The sequence below is a fragment of the Cucumis melo genome, unplaced genomic scaffold, assembly GCF_025177605.1.
Source record: "Cucumis melo cultivar AY unplaced genomic scaffold, USDA_Cmelo_AY_1.0 utg000840l, whole genome shotgun sequence".
Taxonomy (NCBI): domain Eukaryota; kingdom Viridiplantae; phylum Streptophyta; class Magnoliopsida; order Cucurbitales; family Cucurbitaceae; genus Cucumis; species Cucumis melo.
The window spans coordinates 6683-15132 of record NW_026124244.1 but is presented as its reverse complement, the minus strand read 5'-3'; the positions used below and the strand labels follow the sequence as shown (position 1 = coordinate 15132).

Genomic DNA, 8450 nt, shown 5'->3' with positions numbered 1-8450 from the left:
GCCACGGAGAGATATGTTTTTAGATCTCGCATTGAAAACCCTCCTACTTTATAGTAATTTGTAATACATACTGGTATTACATACCATCAAATGTATATATAGTTAATAACCGCTTGTATTGTCCGCGGAATTCCTAATTCAAATTGAAATGTACAACAGTTCAATTCGGTAGATATTCCCTTTTTTATTAAAAAAAAATATGTAGCTTTCCGCCCCACCCCAAATATTCATTTTTCTTTACGGCGGATTTAATATTTATTATTTCATACGTATATAAGTCTTTTTATTATTTTTATTATATTTTATATATGATATGAGACAAAAAAGAAGAAATGGCAAGATAATTTGTGTATACCAATGGAGGAAATAAATAAAAAATGTGGAAAACAAGACAGGGATTCTCTACAATAACACTGTAGACCAATTGAAAGGGATGTAGCGCAGCTTGGTAGCGCGTTTGTTTTGGGTACAAAATGTCACGGGTTCAAATCCTGTCATCCCTACCTATTACTTATCTTCTGAACAGTAACGAGGAATCAATTGAGATCCATAAAAATTGAACATACATATATCGAATCAATCTTTTTTTATTTAATTTTATGATATTCTCTATGATAATATATGTATCGAAGATATATTCGGGTTGCTTTTAGTTTGATAATAAAACGCTCTTAGTTCAGTTCGGTAGAACGCGGGTCTCCAAAACCCGATGTCGTAGGTTCAAATCCTATAGAGCGTGATTCGATTCTTGTTGTTGTTAAATCAAAATGATACTGAAATAATTCAACAGAAATCAAAATTTTACCTCCTATAAAGCAAGTAGGGGGTCAATCAAAAAAAAGAACTGTTAATTAATCAAAGGTCCAACTGATCCCCCCGTCTGTATTGTAAATATGCGGTCACAAATAATCCAGCCAAAGTAATAGGAATTAGACCTAATACGATTCCAAATAGAAAAACTTCAATCATTTCAATTTAGTTGAACGAGGAAAAGGAGAGGTAATATCTATCCTTAAAATATTAATCGGTATTGCCCATGAATCTCAATGACCAAGAATTCGAAATTGAATTGACAAGGTAAAGAACTCTACAATATATAGAATATATTGAATAACACCGAAATCTTTCTTTTTTTTGAATTGTGCATTCAATGAATTTTAATCAAATAAGTCGTATCTTGTTCAGACCGATAAATAGAGCTGAGGTTATAGTTAAAACTGCTAGTAGAAAACCGAAATAACTAGTGATAGTAGGCATGACGAGGCTAAATGAAATACGTTATTTTTATCCATATGTTTATATAAAGCACTTCCCTAAGTTTCTATTTTTGAAAGATACGCGGATGGATAAGTAAAAATACTAATTGAAAAAATATATTCAATTGAAAGTTTTTGATTCATCTATTATTATGATTATAGATGATACTAACAAAAATCTTGTGACATAGGTAAGAAATCAATTCATCATCTGTCTCTCTATCCCGCAATTCGGAATCAAGGGATTCATTGAACAACTCTTGAGTTTTCAAAACAAATATTCTTATTATAAAGAATTTATAAACAATAATTTAATATATAAATCTAGTAAATATATAAATCTATTAAATGGATTCTAAATAATTAGAAAGAAAAAAAAAAAAAAAAAAAGAAAAATAATAAATAAACTATGTTGTGTAACTTGATTCCAAAAATGAAATGCTCTTTGAATCGCTGAAGAATGAATGACCTTATAATGCCCTTTATTTATGAAATTGTATTCCCACTAATTAGATTTTATGTAGTGGGTTCATTTCCATAAAATCTTTTTTAAAAAGAAAAAAAGTATCGCACGATCAGATCACTCGAAACTAGGTTCTCCATTTATTCTTATTCTTTCCATATTAAAAACATTCTTCTAATTAGTTGAAGAACGATCGTTTGAGTCTAATATAAAACAATAATGCGTGCATTACGAATATTTATTATTCTTCTATTCGTTGTTCTGTTTCGTTCATCGAATCCTATGTACTACTGTTACTTGTTACTGGACGACTAACCAATTCCTTAAAATAAAAAAAGATTCAAACAAAAATATAACTACAAACACAAAAGAAATATTTCGAGATTTCACGTCTAATTTCATTGAATTTTGGGACTATTAGAATCTGCTTCCTAAATTATTATAAACCAACCAGTCGGATTCACATTTTACCCAATCTTCGCTTTCTAGCCCGAAGCCAATAACCGATAGAATCCTTAATACTACAGACAGGCATTTTCAGAATTTTCTATTGAATGAATGGTATATGATTCTACATCGACAAGCAGCAAGAAAAGAAGAAACAAATTATATTATTTAGTTTTAGTGCTTCATTTTGATACTTATTGTGAAATTGCGTTGCTGCGTCAGAAGAAGGATAGCTATACTGATTCGGTATACTCTAAAAACACCCTCGGTACAATATTGACGATCTTACAAAGATAAAATTTCAGTTAATTTCCATTTACTGATCTCATCTTTTACGGAATCGATCCCCCTTTTGACTGTACAAGAATATGTGGAGCTCGGCATGTCTGGAAGCACAGGAGAACGTTCTTTTGCTGATATTATCACCAGTATTCGATACTGGGTCATTCATAGCATTACTATACCTTCTCTATTCATTGCAGGTTGGTTATTCGTCAGCACGGGTTTAGCTTACGATGTTTTTGGAAGCCCTCGTCCAAATGAGTATTTTACAGAGAGCCGACAAGGAATTCCATTAATAACTGGCCGTTTTGATTCTTTGGAACAACTCGATGAATTTAGTAGATCTTTTTAGGAGGACCAAATGACTATCGATAAAACTTATCCTATTTTTACAGTGCGATGGTTAACTGTTCACGGACTAGCTGTACCTACCGTTTCTTTTTTAGGGTCAATATCAGCAATGCAATTCATCCAACGATAAACCTAATCCGAATTATAGAGCTATGACACAATCAAATCCGAACGAACAAAATGTTGAATTGAATCGTACCAGTCTTTACTGGGGGTTATTACTCATTTTTGTACTTGCTGTTTTATTTTCCAATTATTTCTTCAATTAAATAAAAGAAAATACTAAATAATAGTACGAATTATCTTATCCCATTCGGAAGGATATCATCTCATAATTATCTATGACTGTTTCTGTCTCTAGCACGACCACTTGATGAAATGGGGAGGGAAGTGGGACAAATGGCCGAGACTACTGGAAGGATTCCTCTTTGGATAATCGGTACTGTAACTGGTATTCCTGTGATCGGTTTAGTTGGTATTTTCTTTTATGGTTCATATTCCGGCTTAGGTTCATCTCTGTAATAATCGGATGAACTGAGTTGGAGACATGAAAGCGTAAGAACTCAACAGGATCCCCCTCAAATCAGAAAAAAAGAGGGGGTAGGTCCCGTTGAGCTCTTACTAATTAGAATTAGACTAATTTATTCATATAAATGAAAAAATGGATCTTTCCTATTTTTTCAAAAAACTTCATTTCTTTCTGATTCTGAATTGCTTCAAAAAAAAAATTGATTCAGACCATCTCTTTCGCGATCGTATCGGTCGATACTTTCATTTCAAAGCGAAAAAAAGAAAGAGAGAATCACTCGATTCCCTCTTTCTGGATGATACAATCCCAATATAACAATATTATATTTCTATCGATCAGATATCACAAACCCTTTAAATAGATTAAAATATACTAATAGAATTTTCTATAGTTATTTTAATATAAAATAGAATTGAAAAATTCATTGAATTTGTTCACTACTTATGTAATAAATCGAAAAAAAGGTTCTGATAAACCGGGAAAAATTGAAACTAAGAATAGAGATCTTTGACGAACGGGATCAAGAATAATTCATTAGTTTATTATTTCGACACCAGAACAAGAAAAGGAATTTTTCTGGTATCGAATACTAGAAAGATGCATAATTCCTTCTAGAATCCTTTGTTCCCTTCATTTTTTTTCTATTCTCCATTTACTTATTTATTTTTAATATCTACTCTATTTTTATTCTATTAGAATAAAAATAGACACATTCAATGACATTTCAATCTGGCACCAGTGACATAATAATCATAATAATACCGCTCCTATTTGTATTGTAAAAAACAAAGAAATAAAGAAGAGGTAAAATAGTCTTCCTGACAATATAATATCCCATACTATGACTAGTAATGCGGTACAAGTAATTACCGAAATAGGGTCGAAAAAGAATAAAAAAAAAAACAAGGGAAAAAGTTTTTCATAATTTTTTGATCATACATAATTAAATTATAGAATTGCCAACAAGAATTTGGTTTTTTTTACGAACTTTATTTGATAAATCCCCAGATTTAGAAATTCATTTCGGACAATTGAACCTTCTCAAACTGTTTCTTTTTAAGAACTAAAAAGATTTGTGCCAAAATAACAGATGCAAAAAAGAACAAAAGGCCTTGGACACGTAATGGATCTTGAAGGACGATTTCCGCATCTCCCTGACCAAATCCTCCCACATTAGGATTACTCGTTAATGGTTGATCAAGTTTGATGGATTCGCCCTCTGAAACAAGAAGTTCTGGTCCTGGAGGGATAATATCAACCACTTGACGCCCATTCGCTGCATCCACTATGGTTATTTCATATCCTCCTTTTTCTTTTCGTATTATTTTGCTTACTATCCCTGCTGCTGTAGCATTATAAACATTATTATTACTCTTACTCCCGTCGGGATAAATCTGACCCCTTCCCCTGTTCCCGCCTACGTATATGGGATATTTTAAGAAGTGAACATCTTTCTTAGTCGCAGGGTCCGGGGAAAGAATAGGAAAGGTGATTTCACTATATTTCTGACCAGGAACAGGACCTATCACAAGAATATTTTTTTTAGTGGGACGATAGCTCTGAAAAGAAAGATTGCCCATCTTTTCTTTAATCTCGGGAGAAATACGATCGGGGGGGGGCTAATTCAAACCCCTCGGGTAAAATAAGAACAGCCCCCACATTCAAACCACCCTTTTTTACCATTCGCAAGAACTTGTTTCAGTTGCATATCATAAGGAATTCGAACAACTGCTTCAAATACAGTATCAGGAAGTACCGCTTGTGGAACCTCGATATCCACGGGCTTATTAGCTAAATGGCAGTTGGCGCAGACAATACGGCCGGTTGCTTCTCGTGGATTTTCATAACCCTGTTGTGCAAAAATGGGATATGCATTTGAAACGGGTGCCCAAGTTATTATATATATCATGAGTGATACGGAAATAGATCGAGTAATCTCTTCCTTTATCGAAGAAAAGGTATTTCTAGTTTGCATGGTCCAATCATTGAGCCCAAAAATTTCTACAATAAAATTAGGTAGGTCCCTAGTATAGTTCCCTATCCATGATTCTGCTATTTACTGAAATAAAGTTACTCGAATATAGGAGGCATCCTTCGCGATGGGTAGAAGGAATAAGTACAATTTTGAATGTTTTACTTATGTACAAAGTAACAAACATTATATTTTTCAGTCATTCATTGAATGATAAATCACTACAAGTGAGGGAGATACACGATTTAAATAACGGAAGATCCAATATTTTAAAATTGTGTCAAGAATGACTGGAAAAGTGGAAACAAGACCGGATATAATTTGATCGTTATGAGAAAATCCAAAATCTTTGTAGACAGAACCAATCATTAGTTCCCAACCATGGGGTGAATGAAATCCTATACATAAATCAGTTAATAAAAGAATAGAAAAAGCTTTTATTGTGTCGCTTAAGTTATATAGGAACTCTTGAACCCAAGAGTTAAGAATAACAAGTTCTTCATTACCAAGAATAGAATAACCACTTAGAATAACGAAACAGATTATATTTGTCGAGAAGTGCAAAATCATATGGATACGATCCTCATTGTGCATCTTGATCAATTGGATCGTTTCTTTGTAGATTCCGATACGAAGCTTTTGTAGATGTGTTTCTGGGTATTCCTTTAGCATTTCGTCCAAGAGAAAGAGTTCCTCTAATTCTAGAACTTTTTTTATAATACTCTTTTCTTGAATATCATTCAAAAAAATTTCGGATTGACCAGTATTCCACCAATTAGTAACCCAAGATTCTAGGCTTTTATTAAATGAAAGAGAGATCCACCAGGGCAAAAATACTATAGATGCAAGATATAGAAGGGGAATGAATGCTTTCTTTTTTTCCATTTTTTCGTCTTTTATTTTTTAATGAACTCACTTCATTCGTTAACTCTCTACACTACTAATATTTATATCAAACATAAGTTCTATTACAAGTCATATGCATACTATTATGAATCCATTCCCTGTTTTTTAGTTTTTGATTTGTGATTTATTAGTTAATCCTTGAATTTCGAAATAATACAGAAAGAAAATAACAAAGAATCCATCTTTTTTTTGTTACTGTGCAGTTGATTTACATACGGATCAAAATTTCGGACAAAGAAAGTTTTCTGGCTGTTCCGTATACGTCTGCTTTGGGTCAAATGAGCATTCTGAAGAAATTCCAGTTAAGTTATTATACTATTACTATGGTCTATAAAAAAGACTATTCTTTCATTTCAGTTTTATCCCTCTTGCTACGAACAAAATTCATTCTGAACTTCATTTTTCAAAAAACTTCAATTGGTACACGCAAGAAATAGGCCAATTCGGCAGCCTTTTGCTCAATTTCTCGTGGGGTCAGATTCTGATCGGTACGCGTCAAGGGAATGGCCCCTTGGCCTCTTATTTCCATATAAAGGACACGACGTGCATAAATACCCTCTTTAACTTCTATTCTGATGGACTGAATGTCTTTCATAAGGAATCGTAGGAAGATTCGACGATTTTTTCCAGGAAACCCCCAACGAAAAATAGACACTATTTCTTCTTTTCTATCGAATCGATCATAACCGCTACCTACATTCCACAAAATTGTGCACCACAAATAGGAGCTAATAAAGAGACCGGCAATCCCATAGAAAGACATTACGATCCCCTGTGGAAAAAAAATTATTTGCTGAGACGGAAATAAAGCTATCAAATCCCTACCAAGATAACTGGAAGTTCCAACCAATAAAAACCCTAATGAACCTAAAAAAAGGATAAAGGCCCAGCAGAAATTGCTGATTTTTCGAGATCCTCTTATAAATTCTATCCATATACGTTCTGATCGCCAATTCATACTAGATCTCGTTGCATTTTATTGGAATTAAGAGAATCAAAAAAAAATCTATTTTACTTTTTTTGTTTCCGAAGTAACTCTAATCAACTAGCACTATTTTGATGTGAACCTTTACTTTAGATCTAAGTAATTCATCGAATTACTTAGATCTAAAATAATAACATCACCTTTATATGATTCCCTATAGATACCTACATCCATATAGGTATATTGATTTTATATCTCAAACATTTGTCGCCCGATCTCTTATCTATTTTCTATTTTGAAACTTATCTATTTTCTATTTTGAAATACTTCTAATTGATTTCCTCAGATATCATGTTTACGTATGTATAATCGCTTATGTTTGGAGTAAGCCACATGTTAGATTCTAGTCTACTAAATAGATAGCTGTGTTATCGTCAAAGTCTAAGTTTTGAAAAAAAAAAATAGACAGCATATTTAAAAAATCTTGTTTTTTTTGAACATGAAGAAATAAAGAAGCCATTGCAATTGCCGGAAATACTAGGCCCACTAAAGGCACAAAAATAGAGGGTAAGGTGGTGAGAGTTGTCATAGAATGGATACCTCGACTTAATATTTTCATTGTTATATTAATAGTTTTACCTGTTATTTATTGATTGTTATAAAAGGTATCTTATAATTATACTAATTCAATATATAATTATACTAAGTAATATCTACGTGAGTATATATAGAAAAGGAATGAGGAATGTCGAATTAAATAAATGGACTTACTCATCTTTCGACATGAGATATATGTATCATAATAGACGTTTGCATTATTTTAGTTATTATCTTGTCTTAGCATTTTTTTTTAATAAAATTTCATAAAGATTTTCGTACAAATTCCCAAAAAGGTAGTTATAATCCGATCCAACAACAAGGATTCTTAGTAAAACTAGAGATCCGCTAGAGATGTAGAAAGATGCAAGACTCTATGCCGCTATTTGCTATAGTTGAAGTATATATACACATGTAATGTTAAGAAGGGAGCATGAAATTCATTTTCTTCCCCGTGCCAAATTTTGCGGAAGAAATAAAAAAAAAAAAGAATTCATTTTTTAAGTTAAGTAAGGCTTTACTTGATTGAATTTTGATTCGAGGGAACGAAAGCGTGGAGCTGAAATAACTCACTCACAACACCTTTTAAAGGATTACGTGGTACGATTAGATCGAATAAGCCCTTATCGAATAAAGATTCAGCCTCCTGTGAACCCTCAGGGACTGCCTTATTCAATGTTTGTTCAATTACTCTTTTACCCGCAAATGCGATGTAGGCATTC

General features: G+C 32.6%; 2 non-coding genes across 2 annotated transcripts; both read left to right on the top strand.

Moving 5' to 3' along the window:
- Nucleotides 1-429: 429 nt before the first annotated feature.
- TRNAP-UGG (transfer RNA proline (anticodon UGG)) lies at nucleotides 430-503 on the top strand. The gene has a single exon. It is a non-coding gene; the product is annotated as a tRNA-Pro (tRNA).
- A 162-nt stretch (nucleotides 504-665) lies between these two features.
- On the top strand, nucleotides 666-739 carry TRNAW-CCA (transfer RNA tryptophan (anticodon CCA)). Its single transcript has one exon. It is a non-coding gene; the product is annotated as a tRNA-Trp (tRNA).
- Nucleotides 740-8450: the final 7711 nt, after the last annotated feature.